This window comes from Gopherus flavomarginatus, chromosome 7 (genome assembly GCF_025201925.1).
Source record: "Gopherus flavomarginatus isolate rGopFla2 chromosome 7, rGopFla2.mat.asm, whole genome shotgun sequence".
NCBI classification, from domain to species: Eukaryota; Metazoa; Chordata; order Testudines; family Testudinidae; genus Gopherus; species Gopherus flavomarginatus.
The window spans coordinates 56952950-56966081 of record NC_066623.1 but is presented as its reverse complement, the minus strand read 5'-3'; the positions used below and the strand labels follow the sequence as shown (position 1 = coordinate 56966081).

General features: G+C 45.3%; 1 protein-coding gene across 1 annotated transcript in view; it reads right to left on the bottom strand.

Moving 5' to 3' along the window:
- PAPPA2 (pappalysin 2) overlaps positions 1–13132 on the bottom strand; it is a 190148-nt gene that overhangs the window by 74899 nt on the left and 102117 nt on the right. The window lies entirely within an intron of this gene.

Sequence of the window (13132 nt, the reverse complement as noted above, 5' to 3'; positions counted from 1 at the left end):
GGCAAAAACAGATTGATGGATAAATGAGGAGAGGTGATTGAATATGTGTGAGAAGTTCCTTCAGTGCAGTTTCTACTGGAAATCTCCATGGTCTTTTGCAGACTGAAAAATAATTTTCCTCTGGGATCTCATGCTTCTAAAGCAGTGGTGGAGATTTCTCCCCTTGGTAGAACATGATGCAACGTGGTGTGATGGTTGGGAGAGGTCTTCTCTGATGTTCTCTTTTCCCTCAAACCAAAGCAGCTTCTTTGAGGAAGGTGCTTGTTCCTGTTCTGTTACTCTAATACAATTTCATTCTCTTTGCCCCACACATTTGAGTATGTACAGAGAGAGTTGAGCAGGAAGCATTTTTGTGTCTCCTTTTCTAATAATTATAGTACGTTCCTGTGACAAAGTTCCTCTTCTATCTTGGTGGGTCCTGTGCTTATTAGTGGATTTGTTCGCCTCAGAGATTCACCATGTAGGTCAAGGAACAGCTCAGAGACCTTCCTCTCTGGTAGAACCCACAGTCCAGGTCAATTCTTCCTGTATCTGATCAGGAGTTGGGAGGTTTGGGGAGAACCTGGGCCTGTCCTCTACTCCAGGTTCCAGCCCAGGGCCCTGTTAACTGCAGCTGTCTATAGTGCCTCCTGGAACAGCTGCACAACAGCTACAACTCCCTGGGCTACTTCCCCATGGTCTCCTCCCACCACCTTCTTTATCCTCACCACAGGACCTTCCTCCTGGTGTCTGATAATGCTTGTACTCTTCAATCCTCCAGCAATATGCCTTCCCATTCTCAGCTCCTAGTGCCTGATAATGCTTGTACTCTTCAATCCTCCAGCAATATGCCTTCCCACTCTCAGCTCCTAGTGCCTCTTGCTCCCAGCTCCTCACATGCACGATACAAACTGAAGTGAGGTTCTTTTTAAACTCAGGTGCCCTGATTAGCCAGTCTGTCCTAATTGATTCTATCAGTTTCTTCTTAATTGGCTCCAGGTGTCCTAATTAGTCTGCCTGCCTTAATTGGTTTCAGCAAGTGCCTGCTTGTTCTGGAACTGCCCGTTACCTTACTCAGGGAAAAGGGATCTACTTAATCTGGAACTAATAGGTCTGCCTTCCAACACTCTCCTGTAGCCATCTGGCCTGACCCTGTCACAGTTCCCCATCCAAGATATCACCTTCTATCAAGGACTCTCAAGGCACCTTACAGACAAAAACTAATTATGTCTCAAAGTCCCTGTGGGGCAAGTATGTGTCATTATCCCTACTATACAGATAGAGGAATACGGCAGTGAGAAGTGACATGACTTGCCAAACAGCTCAGCAGGGCAGTGGTGGAGCTTGGGACTGAACCCAAGAGTCCTGACTCCCAGTTGGGCCACCAGATCTCAACACTAGAGCAGGATTGGTGGGAATAGATTCCTAATTCCCTCTTTGACAGCGACAGCAAGTCTGTCACTTCTGAGGCACACACAAAGGGGCTGTGTATACACAGGGTCTCTCCCTGCCAGATGCTATAGTTGAGATTCATTGGCCAAGAACCTGAAATACTGATGACAGTTAGCTGGTGAGACTCAACCTGGACAGCATTAGAATAGTGCTTGTAGATTATAGGAAGCTACTGACTGGCAGATTGGAGGGGGGTTCCTGCTAGATTCTCAGCTGCTTCTGATTGACTAACGAGCAGCATCAGCCAACACCACTGATTTGTTATCCACACTTGACTAGAAGGTTATGACCTTTTTTCTTTACAGATGAGAACCTCAATACAGTAATTCGTGCCTTTGTCATGGTGAGGTATCTATCTGTTCATCCATCCATCCCATTTATAATACACGGTCATGCCAAGCATCACATCAATACCTATAATAGACAAACTATGACACAAACTGGAAAAATGTCTATAAACTGAGTTTACGTGAGTCACAATTGTTTAGTTAGCTGTAATTAAAAAAACTGTTTCTGGTCAAAACTGAAAATGTAAATTTTTATGAATTGAAAAAGATGATAAAAATGTTGTTTTGGGTGAAATGAAATGTTTCATTTTGACTCTTTTTAAAAGATTTTTGATATTTTAAAAAATAAAACATCCACTTATGCAAGCCTCCAAGAGCAATTTCCATCTCTCCTTACACTGCACATTCCACCAACAAGTTGTGGTCCCTCTCCACAGACATGCACAACCAACTAGCAAGGGTTCTCCCCAGAGCCCATTTCAAGTGGCCACAGGAATCTCATGTGGTTTATTCTCATCCCACGTGCCACACTGAGAAATCCAGCACTGAGTCATCCCCTTATGTCCCGGGAGCTCATTGACAGGGACTCCTCAAATTGCCTTCAAGACTTCTGCAAGCTGGCTCCTGGTTCCTAGGATGAAGAGGGCCTTTCCTGTCCTATTATTTGAGTTAGTGTCTCCTTTTTTAGAGCTGACCAATCATGCAGTATCTCATTTCCTCACCCTAACAAGTACATTTCTCACTGGGAAGGCGACTTGCCTTCAGCCCTGACAAAATTTTTAACCTTCCCTCTTTCTTTTGTATTTCTAAGGTGCCTTTCACTGACACATATATGTGCTAAATGGGTAGGGGATGGTATCTAACAAAGAAGCCACAAGGCCTTGGAGGAAAAATCCCCCACTGTTGTTTACATCAGCTCAGGTCCATTGCTGTTGGCAACATTAGGAGCCCTAGCGTAGAGGCTGTTCCAGCCACTGACCTAGTTATAAGCACCTCATTGGTTAGACTTGCTCCTAGCAGGGTTAGATGATGCTGTGCTGGAAATGGCAGACAGTTGGTGTGCCAGCTTTGCTCTGATTCCTATCAATGAATCTATGTTAGTGACTTCTCTGGTGTAGACAGGGCCTATGTGACAATCACAAAGAAGGCTGGAGCAGGACTACTTTGCCCACCTCTCTGCCTCTGGGCAAGGAATGCAACGTCCTTGAACGTACTGCTGGAAATCAAATCTACAACCCCTACCCCTTTAAAATGGCTTTCTGGAAGAGACGCTTTAGTCAAACACAAGTTATTGGGCTCAGTACAGGAATAACTGGCTGAAATTCTGTGGCCTGCACTATACAGGAGGGCAGATTAGATGATCTAATGGTCCATTCTGGCTTTCGGATCTATGAATCTAAGAGTCTATGACAAAGGCAGAGGCCATTTCAGTGCAATCATGTACCCCAAGCTAGGAAAATGTGTTTTTATTGTAGATTATAAACTGAGCGAGATGGCTCAAGCATTCTGAATAGCTAATGTACAAGGCATTAAGCTCTAGAAATGGCCTGCATATAGCAGAAGAAAGAGCATTGCCCACAAAAAAGCCATATGCACCTATGTTTGTCTGCATTGCCATATTACAGCCTTGGCCCTGGGCATTCTGGGGATGGGTGAACCGCCCACCGAAACGAGCTCCCTGGGTGGCAAAGCTCATCTATCAAGTCCTACATGCCTGTCACTAATGCCCAAGGAATGCCCTAGGGGTATACCACTGCCTGAGGAGAAACAGCTGGAAGGAGACTTCAGGGCAGAGCTGGAGTCTACTCATGCCAAGTTCAAAATCCAGCCCTACAAACTAGGATTATCAAGATCTGACTCTCTCCTCTAGAAATGTGTGTGTGTGGGGGGGGTCCCTCCATGTCTGATGACAGGCATGTGGGTGGGGCAGCCTGGAGGAAGCTTGCTGTGATGCTTCCCAGGCTGTATGTGATAAATGGGGCTCTCAGTCCCACACCTTTCACCAGTGCTAAACTACCCTGGAACAAATGTTTTTCAAACAAACCCATGTATCCCTTTCCATTTCATTCGCATCCCTCCCTCTAACACTTCCCTGCCTCTTCCCATTTCCTTCCTTTGTTTCCCTCTTGTCCTTCTCCTTTTCTTTCCCTCCTCCCCTCCCCCACTCTGCCTTCTCTTTGTGACCCACCTATTACCCTAGTCCTCCCATTATCATCCACACCAAGAGGTCCAGCTCTTCTTTCGAGGTTCACCCTCTCAGTAGGGGATAGCCCAGCTTTGGAGGCACCTGGGAATTAATTACCAAAACCAAAGGCCAAATCATTCCTGGGTAAAAGTCAGATACTTGGGCCTGAAGGCTAATGGAACTGCAATTCTTCCCTTGCTGAACAAGAAAAGGCAAAAATTAAAAACTTCCAAAACCCCCAAACCAGATTTCTCTTTAATCCTTTAAGACTTTGGGGGTGGAGGGGAGGGGAACAAGAATACAATGCAGACGGGACTTCAATAGTGCCAAAGCACTTCCCAGCACAAGCAAATGTAAACTCCAACAGGCTAAAAATAAAATGCAGTTTAAAAAGTCAATAAATAAAATCTGCTGCCCTGACTTGATGTACAGTCCATACCAAAGAAAACAGGAGGGAATGTGGCTCGGTGTTCACATGCAAAGGGAAAGGCTGGATGGAGAACAAAAGCAATTAACTGGAAGGGGCTGAAGTACCAGGCAGAGGCGCCGCTTCAGATACTCTGGGTGCGAGGAGGGTATGTCTACACGGCACTGGAAGTGAGCTTCCCAACCCGGATAGGCAGACTCATGCTAGCGGGGCTCAAGACAGCACGCTAAAAATAGCACTGTGAGAACTGCAGTGCAGGCTCTCAAGCCCACCTGACCCCCTGGCTATTTTCAACACACTAGCTTGAGCCCTGCCAGTGCGAGTCTGTCTACCGGGACTGGGAGGCTTGCTCCCAGCTGCATTGTAGACATGCCCGGCATAGGATGTCATAGGGTTAGTCTACACTAGAAGTCTAACATTGGTGCAGTTGCATCGGTGCAGCGTGCCTGATGAAGATGCTCTATGCCAACAGGAGAGCGTCTCCTGCTGACAGAGCCATTAGGTTGCTGCAACTTGCATCACTCACGGGGGTGACTTCTTCACACCCCTATAAGTTACAGTGACGTAAGCAGTTGTGTAGACCTCCTACTGGATCCTTTGGGATTAAGGGAAGATCCACTGAAGTCAGCAGAGACTCCCACTGGCTTCAGTGCGCATTGGCTCAGGTCCTAACGAGATACATGCTGAAATCATTCCTTCCTTGCTGCTGGGAGCTTTCGATGGCTGATCCCATGTGGGCTCAGGGAGGACAGCAACTCAGTCTCCCAGCATTGGTACAGGTAGCAAGCTCAACCTTTTGCTCCTGCAGTGCCAGGTGAGGAGGGGAGTCAATGTGCAGCCATCCCCTCTGCACCCGTGACCCAGCATGGTGTTAGAGGGCACTAAGGGTGGGGGCATCTTTTGAGGAGACAACATTCAAAGGTGTGACAGCTTGTGATCCTTAAGGCAGTTTCTGTACTCCCTATAATTCCTCCTGCAGTTTCACCTGGGGAGACTAATCGCTTCCCCTCTTTGAAACAACTATGTCTCATTGCCAGTGCAGAATGACTGCCGTGTTCACCGGAGATGCCTGCATTTCATGTGTGCCTGTGTGATCTCTTTATTGTAGTACAGGCTGCAGAGCACTTTGGGATCCTTCAGGATGAAAGATGCAAGAGAAATACAGGGATGTTATTTTTATTATACTGGAAATGAAACTAGACTAAGGCCAAGAAATCTCTTTTTCCGAGTCTCCTTTGTTGCTTTTGTGGGGTTATTTTTAATAATAGGGTTACGTACACACTGCATGTGTGGTCAGTTCAATTCTTTACTGGAACACCACAGATTTCATCTTTTACTGGTGAGTGGAAGTCTCTGAACCTGCTAATATGTTTTATTCCTGAATTTTTACAGGGTATTTTCTTCCCAAACTCTACCTGCATTTATACCCAATGTATTATTAGGCTTTGTTTTAATATTCTGGTATGTTTGTTTTGGACTTGAAAATCATTTTTAAAATGAAAGAAAGGGGGAAATAATTAGCCAGGCGCTTCCAGAGCTGGTAAAGAGGCTCTGTTATTGTTATTATGGCTTCTGCAGACTAGGAATCAGGGGGAGCCGGGCTTTATGGATCCTGTCATAAACAGATAGCTAAGGGTTAATGTTCTTTTACCTGTAAAGGGGTAACAGCAGTAACCTAAAACACCTGACCAGAGGACCAATCAGAAAACAAAACTTTTTCAAATCTGGGTGGAGGAAAGTTTTGGGTGTAAGTTCTTTGTTCTTTGTCTTGTGTCTGTGCCCTCTCGGCTCTGAGAGTGATTTGTTTATCTCCAGGCTTTCTAATCTTCTGTTTCCAAGCTGTAAGTACAAGGATAGTAAGACAATAGGTTTATATTGGTTTTTTTGTATTTACATGTGTGTAGTTGCTGGAATGTGTTAAATTGTATTCTTTTGGAATAAGGCTGTTTATTCACTTTTTTTCTTAAGCAATTGACCCTGTATATTGTCACCTTATTACAGAGACTATTTTTAATGTCTTTTTCTTTTTTTTTTTTAATATAAAGGTTTTTTTTTAAGACCTGTTGGAGGTTTTCTTTAATGGGGACTCCAGGGAATTAAGTCTGCAGCTCACCAGAAAATTGGTGGGAGGAAAAAGTCAGGGGGAAAATCTCTTTGTGTTAAATTTACTAAGCCTGACTTTGCATACCCTCTGGGTGAGGGGGAAGAGAGAGATTAGCAGTCTCGGTATTTGTGTTTCCAGGACTTGAAACAGGGAGGGTAGAATCCCTTTGTTTAAATTCACGGAGCTTGCTTCTGTATATCTCTCCAGGAACCCAGGGAGGGAACACCTGGAGGGGAGGAGGGGGAAGGGAAATGGTTTATTCCCCTTTGTTGTAAGACTCAAGAAATCTAAGTCTTGGGGTCCCCCAGGGAAGGTTTTGGGAAGACCACAGTAAGCTAGGCACTGTATAATTCTTAGCTGGTGGCAGCGATACCAGGTCCAAGCTGGTAACTAAGCTCGGAGGTTTTCAGGCTAACACCCATATTTTGGACGCTAAGGTCCAGATCTGGGAAAAAATGTTATGACATGGTGGCAGCGGTGGGAAAGATAAAATCCAAAAGCCAGTAGGAATATTATATTTTTCTTTTCTCTGCTAGGGGCTTTTAAGCAGAGAGGGTTTGGTTTTAAAAGAAACCAGAAAGAATTTTTTTCTGTTCTCTCCTGGCAGTAGCTTGCATATTAAGCAAGGAACATTTAAGGGTCTTTTGTTAAACAATAGCACTCCAATTGTAAGTCAAGTACCCAGCACAATATACATGCAAATAAAGTGCATGTAAAGTGGTTCTTCTGGTTTACTTTACATTTAAAAGATTAGCTAGAGAAAAAAAAGGCACTGTTCCTAGGCAGACCCCAGGAGGCAACAGAGAACCTGCAGTTCAAACAATAAACACCAGAGGGCACCCCAACCCAAGAAAACAGGAACCATAACTTCTAAGGTAAAAATGGAGGCCGAAGAACAAATCGAAGAAGCAGACCACGGGCGACAACTGAAAAAAAAGAGAAAAAGAGGTGGAGCTGAAAGAAAAGGAAAAAAACATCAATCTGGCAGCCTACAAAAGAGAACAAGCAGCCAAAGAGGCAGCCCACAAAAGAAAACTAGAAGAAGAAGAGGTGGCCCACAGAAGGAAACAAGAAGAAGAAGAGGCAGCCTACAGAAGATAGATAGAACTCCAGAGGGAGACCCACTGACAGGCCATGGAATTAGAAAAGGCTAAGCAACAAAACACAGCCAATCCTAACAACCCTGCGCCAATGATTGTTCCACAGCACCGGAAATTTCCCACCTACAAGGCAGGTGATGATACCAAGGCCTTCTTGGAAAATTTTGAAAGAGCCTGTCTTGGGTACAGCATCTCTAAAGATCAGTACATGGTAGAGCTGAGGCCACAGCTCAGTGGACCCTTAGCAGAGGTGGCGGCTGAAATGCCAAAGGACCGAATGAACAATTATAAACTGTTTCAAAACAAGGCCAAATTAAGAATGGGGATAACCCCGGATCATGCCCGTCAGTGTTTCAAAACCCAAAAGTGAAAACCAGACGTGTCATTTCCAAAACACGACTACTACGTTGGAAAGAATTATAAGGCCTGAATATCAGGAACCAATGTTAAATCCATAGACGAACTGCACCTCCTCATACAAATGGAGCAGTTCTTGGATGGTGTTCCTAAGAACATAACACGGTACATACAAAATGGAAAACTCAAAGATCTTGCTGAGGCGGGGGAGATTGGAGCCAGATGGATGGAAGTGGCAAAAAGCAAGAAAGCTACTGTCAAGGGGAACGAATACCCCAGAGGGCACACCGACAATAAACCCTACAACTGAGGGCAACCAAAGACCCCACCTACAACCCAAGGAAAGCCACAAACACTCTATTCTTCCACCTCACCAGTCTCCAGTAACTCACCTCGACCCAGTGACCAGTCAGCTGGAAGATGCTTTAAGTGTAATGAACTGGGACATATAAAGGCCATCTGCCCAAAAAACCCAAACCGAGTGCAAGTCATTACACCATCATCACCCAAAAGATCCCCAGACCCAGACGCCTCTCAAATACCCTTGGAGCAAAGGGAAAATTTGAGATGGGTGGAAAGAAGGTTACTGTGTGAAGAGACACTGGGGCACAAGTGTCAGCTATCCACCAATCCTTCGTCAACCCCAAATTCATCAACCCAAAGACCCAAGTGACAATTTACCCCTTCATGTCACAAGCTGTAGACTTGCCTACAGCTAAACTGCCTGTCCAGTACAAAGGCTGGTCAGGAATGTGGACTTTTGCAGTCTATGACAATTATTCCATCCCCAGGTCCAAGCTGGTAACTAAGCTTGGAGGTTTTCATGCTAACACCCATATTTTGGACGCTAAGGTCCAGATCTGGGAAAAAATGTTATGACAGGTCCTCTCCCCGACAAGTAAGTGACCCTCTTGTCCACAAGATGGGGATATATGACTATGTTGCACTTCTAAAGCCCCCATCATTCGAGCTACTCAAAGCAATTTCCTGACTCCTAATGAGACCCCGGATTGGAAGGTAAGTGCTGTTATACTGGATTTATAGGTGGTGACAATGAGTCAAAGAGAAGCAAAAGGCCCTAATGTTGGATGCCCCGTTTCTTGGATGCCCACATTTATGCACAGAGGGCAAGATTTCCAAGTTCTCAGCACACCCACAAAGGTTCAAAAAGAGCTTGGCTCCCATTTCAACATGGGCCATATTTTCCAAAGTACCCAGCACATCCCGATTATCAAACAAGTACAGCACCTACCCTGAGGAGCTCATTGGAATATCCAGTCCTGAGGGGCTGATGGCCAGAGATGCTGAGCACTCTTCCTTCCACCTGAGGCAGCAGGCACTCATCTCTGTGAATCAGCCCCCGGAATGGCTCGCCTGACAAGGGTCAGTGGCAGAACAGGGGACTAGATCCCAGAGTCCTGGCTCCTAGCGCCCTGCCTAACCATGATGCCTCCTGGAAAGGGTGGAGGAAGAGCCCCCAGGCTTCCAGCACTGGGAAGTCACAGAGCGAGGAAAGGGAAGACACAGCTGCCACAGACTGTGGTGTCAGGACCACGCTGAACTGACCCAGGACAAAGCAGCCTGGCCAGCACCATAGTCCACATGATGTCTGAAGAAAGAGTAGGTTTAAAGATCTATGTGGGCTCCTATCCCTACCACCCAGCAGAACAAACTCAGCACACTGATGACAAGGAGGCTGGCTCCTCTTCCAGAGCCAGCAGGGGGCATCTCTCCCCCAACAATTTTATCCCCTCTCCTATAGCTCAGACAAAAGCCTGAGGAGAGGTAGAGATGGATCATCCCTTCGGTCCATGCAAACCTGCCCCTTTCCCCAGGACTTGCCTCCACACACCTGCCCATATGCCAAGAGCTCAGAGGTGTGACTCCCCCTCCCCAACTGTCTCCCTCCCCCCGTGATCCTTTCCCCCCATAAAAGTCTCCTTCCTTCAAAGGGAATATGACGAGGTACCATTAGCCTCATGATTCCCATTGCTGCTGGTGAGCGTGTTCTACCGCTGGCAGATGATGCGTTCATGCAGCTCAGCACCTCATTGGGTGAGCTTGACCCACAGAAAAATCACTGAAGGTGTGGACTCCACTTGGCATGATGAGTGAGGCTTACAAAGCTTATGCTGTGGATTCAGTCCGATTCCCAGCAACCCCAGGAGGTGTACATCAACTCATGAAGTTCTATGCCTTGCATGAGCCCGCTGGCTTCAGAGGAGCTACACTAGAGAGGACTCAGACACAGGATTTGTAAAGCTATGCTATTCATTAGAGGGCAGTATGTACTTTAAAATCTGCTTTCGTATGGCGTGAAGGCGATGTGATACATCTCTTTGCAATCTCATGTCAGTACTTAAAGGGACACCACTCATTTAAAAATGATATTTTGGTCTGAAATGTATCTATTATTGCTACAAATAATCTCCCTGAGATTTCAGTAAAGAGATCATAGGGAAAAAAATATGCCATTCCCTATCTTTTCCATTTGTTTTCTTTGTGTATTTGGCAGCCTTTGTGCATGGCCCGTTCCACCATTCCTTCAGTATCAGTCTGTTTCCCATCTTGTTTGTGTGGGTCTTTCACACAGCAACCGGAGAAAGAAATATATTTTTAAGTCTGGGAAAATGTGATTACAAAATCACACCATTGGCAGGGGCTGAGCGACATGTGTGGCACCTGTGACTACTCCCAAAAGGAAACTGACTCGATTTCAGGTGAATGGTGGCCCTTCAGTGAGGGCTTGAGACCAACGCTTACAAGTTTATTCACTAAGAAAGCCACAATTTCTGTTGCTATGTAAATCACATTCATCCTGAAACTCTGGTTATGCATTCCAGAACTCTGTATAACTCAGTTACATCACATTACTGTTTTCTTTCTCTCTCTCACACACACACACACATAAACACACACTTGCTTCATTCTTTCGTGCAGTGCCATTCATAAAGAAAACTTATAACAACAGTAACAGTTAGTATTAGAGATGAGCATGGACAAAATCCAAATTCCCAGTTGGACACTATCTGCATAATTGCTTGAATGTGAACACTGGATCTGGACACTTCTAAACTTTGGAAAAATTAGGATTGGGATCCACAGCCAAATTTTGCATCATCAATCATCATCATCATCTGTTATCATCGTTAGAACAAATCTTACTACCTTTCTTTAATTCCTTCTCAACTCTGTGTGGTTGGCTTTGAATGCGCTTTCTGCATTATTTATTTATTCATTCAATCTTGGATGTCAGTTCTTCCCTCTTTTCTTTTGCAGTGTGATTTATTTGGAACATGCTGCCCTATTCTGCAAATACTGATCCTCAGTTACATACTTTACTAAGATATTTGGAGGCCTTGGAGCACTGGACACCGATAAATTAAAGTGTGTTGTTATTATTAATTAATTATTAGTATTATTACTGAAGCAGCCGTGTGAGACTTGGTAAAGGAGCAGCCTCTGAGGGATGGGGTGGGAGCTCTGGGCAGAGGTATTGGAGGAATCTAGCATGGCACCCAAATCCAAGCAGGAAGAGAGGAGATTCCCTTCCCCAGTGGAGCTTTTTGGAACAGGACTGGGACATCCGGTGGTAAAGTGGAAGGAAACCAAAACACAAATGGAAAGGCAGGCATCTGTCAAGCTCCCGCCAATGGTCTGTTTTATGGAGAGTCGCTCTCCTCATGTTTCTCTCTCTCCGAGTTTAATGAGAGATTGGTGGGTGCCAAAGCTGACTTGGGAAGTTTCAACTTTATCTCCCAAGGGATGCTGTTAACCAGCATGTTATGTTCAATGCCAGGATGTCCAGGGCTCGATCCCGCAAGGGGCTGAGCATGCTGAGACAAGCGCATGCATCATTCTAAGCATGTGAGTAGATCTTTCAAGTCAGTGGGACTGCTCACATGCTAAAAGTTCAGCACATGGTTAAGTGCTTTGCTGGATCAAGGCCTGACAGAGGCAGGGCTCCTTAGGACAAATAGTATGTGAACAGGCCAGTTCTCGCTTACAGACAGGCCCCCCCCACCTGAAGCAAATACTCACCAGCAACTACACACCACACAACAGAAACACTAACCCAGGAACCAATCCCTGCAACAAACCACGTTGCCAACTCTGTCCGCATATCTGTTCAAGGGACACCATCATTGGACCTAATTACATCAGCCACACCATCAGGGGCTCGTTCACCCGTACATCTACCAGTGTGATATATGCCATCATTTGCCAGCAATACCCCTCTGCCATGTACATTGGACAAACCAGACACTATCTATGCGAATGAATAAATGGACACAAATCAGATATCAAGAATTGTAACATTCAAAAACCAGCAGGAGAATACTTAAGTCTCCCTGGACACTCAATAACAGACTTAGAAGTGGCAATTCTGCAACAAAAAAACTTCAAAAACAGACGTCAACAAGAAACTGCAGAACTGGAATTAATTTGCAAACTTGACACCATCAAATTAGGCCTGAATAAAGACTGGGAGTGGCTAGGTCACTACAAAAAGTAATTTTCCCTCTGTTGATATTCACCCCTTCTTGTCAACTGTTGAGAATGGGCCACATCCACCCTTACTGATTTGACCTCATTAGCACAGATCCCCCACTCGGTAAGGCAACTCCCATTTTTTAATGTGCATGTATTTATACCTGCCTGCTGTATTTTCCATTCCATGCATCTGATGAAGTGGGCTATAGCCCACGAAAGCTTATGCCCAAATAAATTCGTTAGTCTCTAAGGTGCCACAAGGGCTCCTCGTTGTTTTTGTAATTAAAGACTGTATCATAATGCTACACAACAAGGGGCTGAATCAGGGCTGCTCAGGAGACCTCAATATTAGCATCATCTCACTTAATCCTAATGACATTTTTTAACACTAAGATTCTGTCTCTCTCTCTCTCACAGATACACACACACACCAAACTGAACTATTTTCCCAACTATTTTTCCCCGCAATCAGATAGCGAATCAAACCTCGATACCTTTTGTCTGAGTGCAATGCTGAATCATTTGAGCAGAAAGGCGGATGGGGAGTGTGTGCATACATGTCTAGAGGGAGAGGGGCCCAAGTTAAGAGTGTAGTGCTAACTCCAGAGAGAATCTCTACTGTTTTAGCAGCAGAGGGAGAAGGGCAGCGGAGTAGGCTGGGTACAGGAACTGCTGTGATTTCCAGCTGATGTCCAAACCTGGTGTGGACTTCACCCACTTGCACTGCCCTTCATCTGGTGGCTGCAT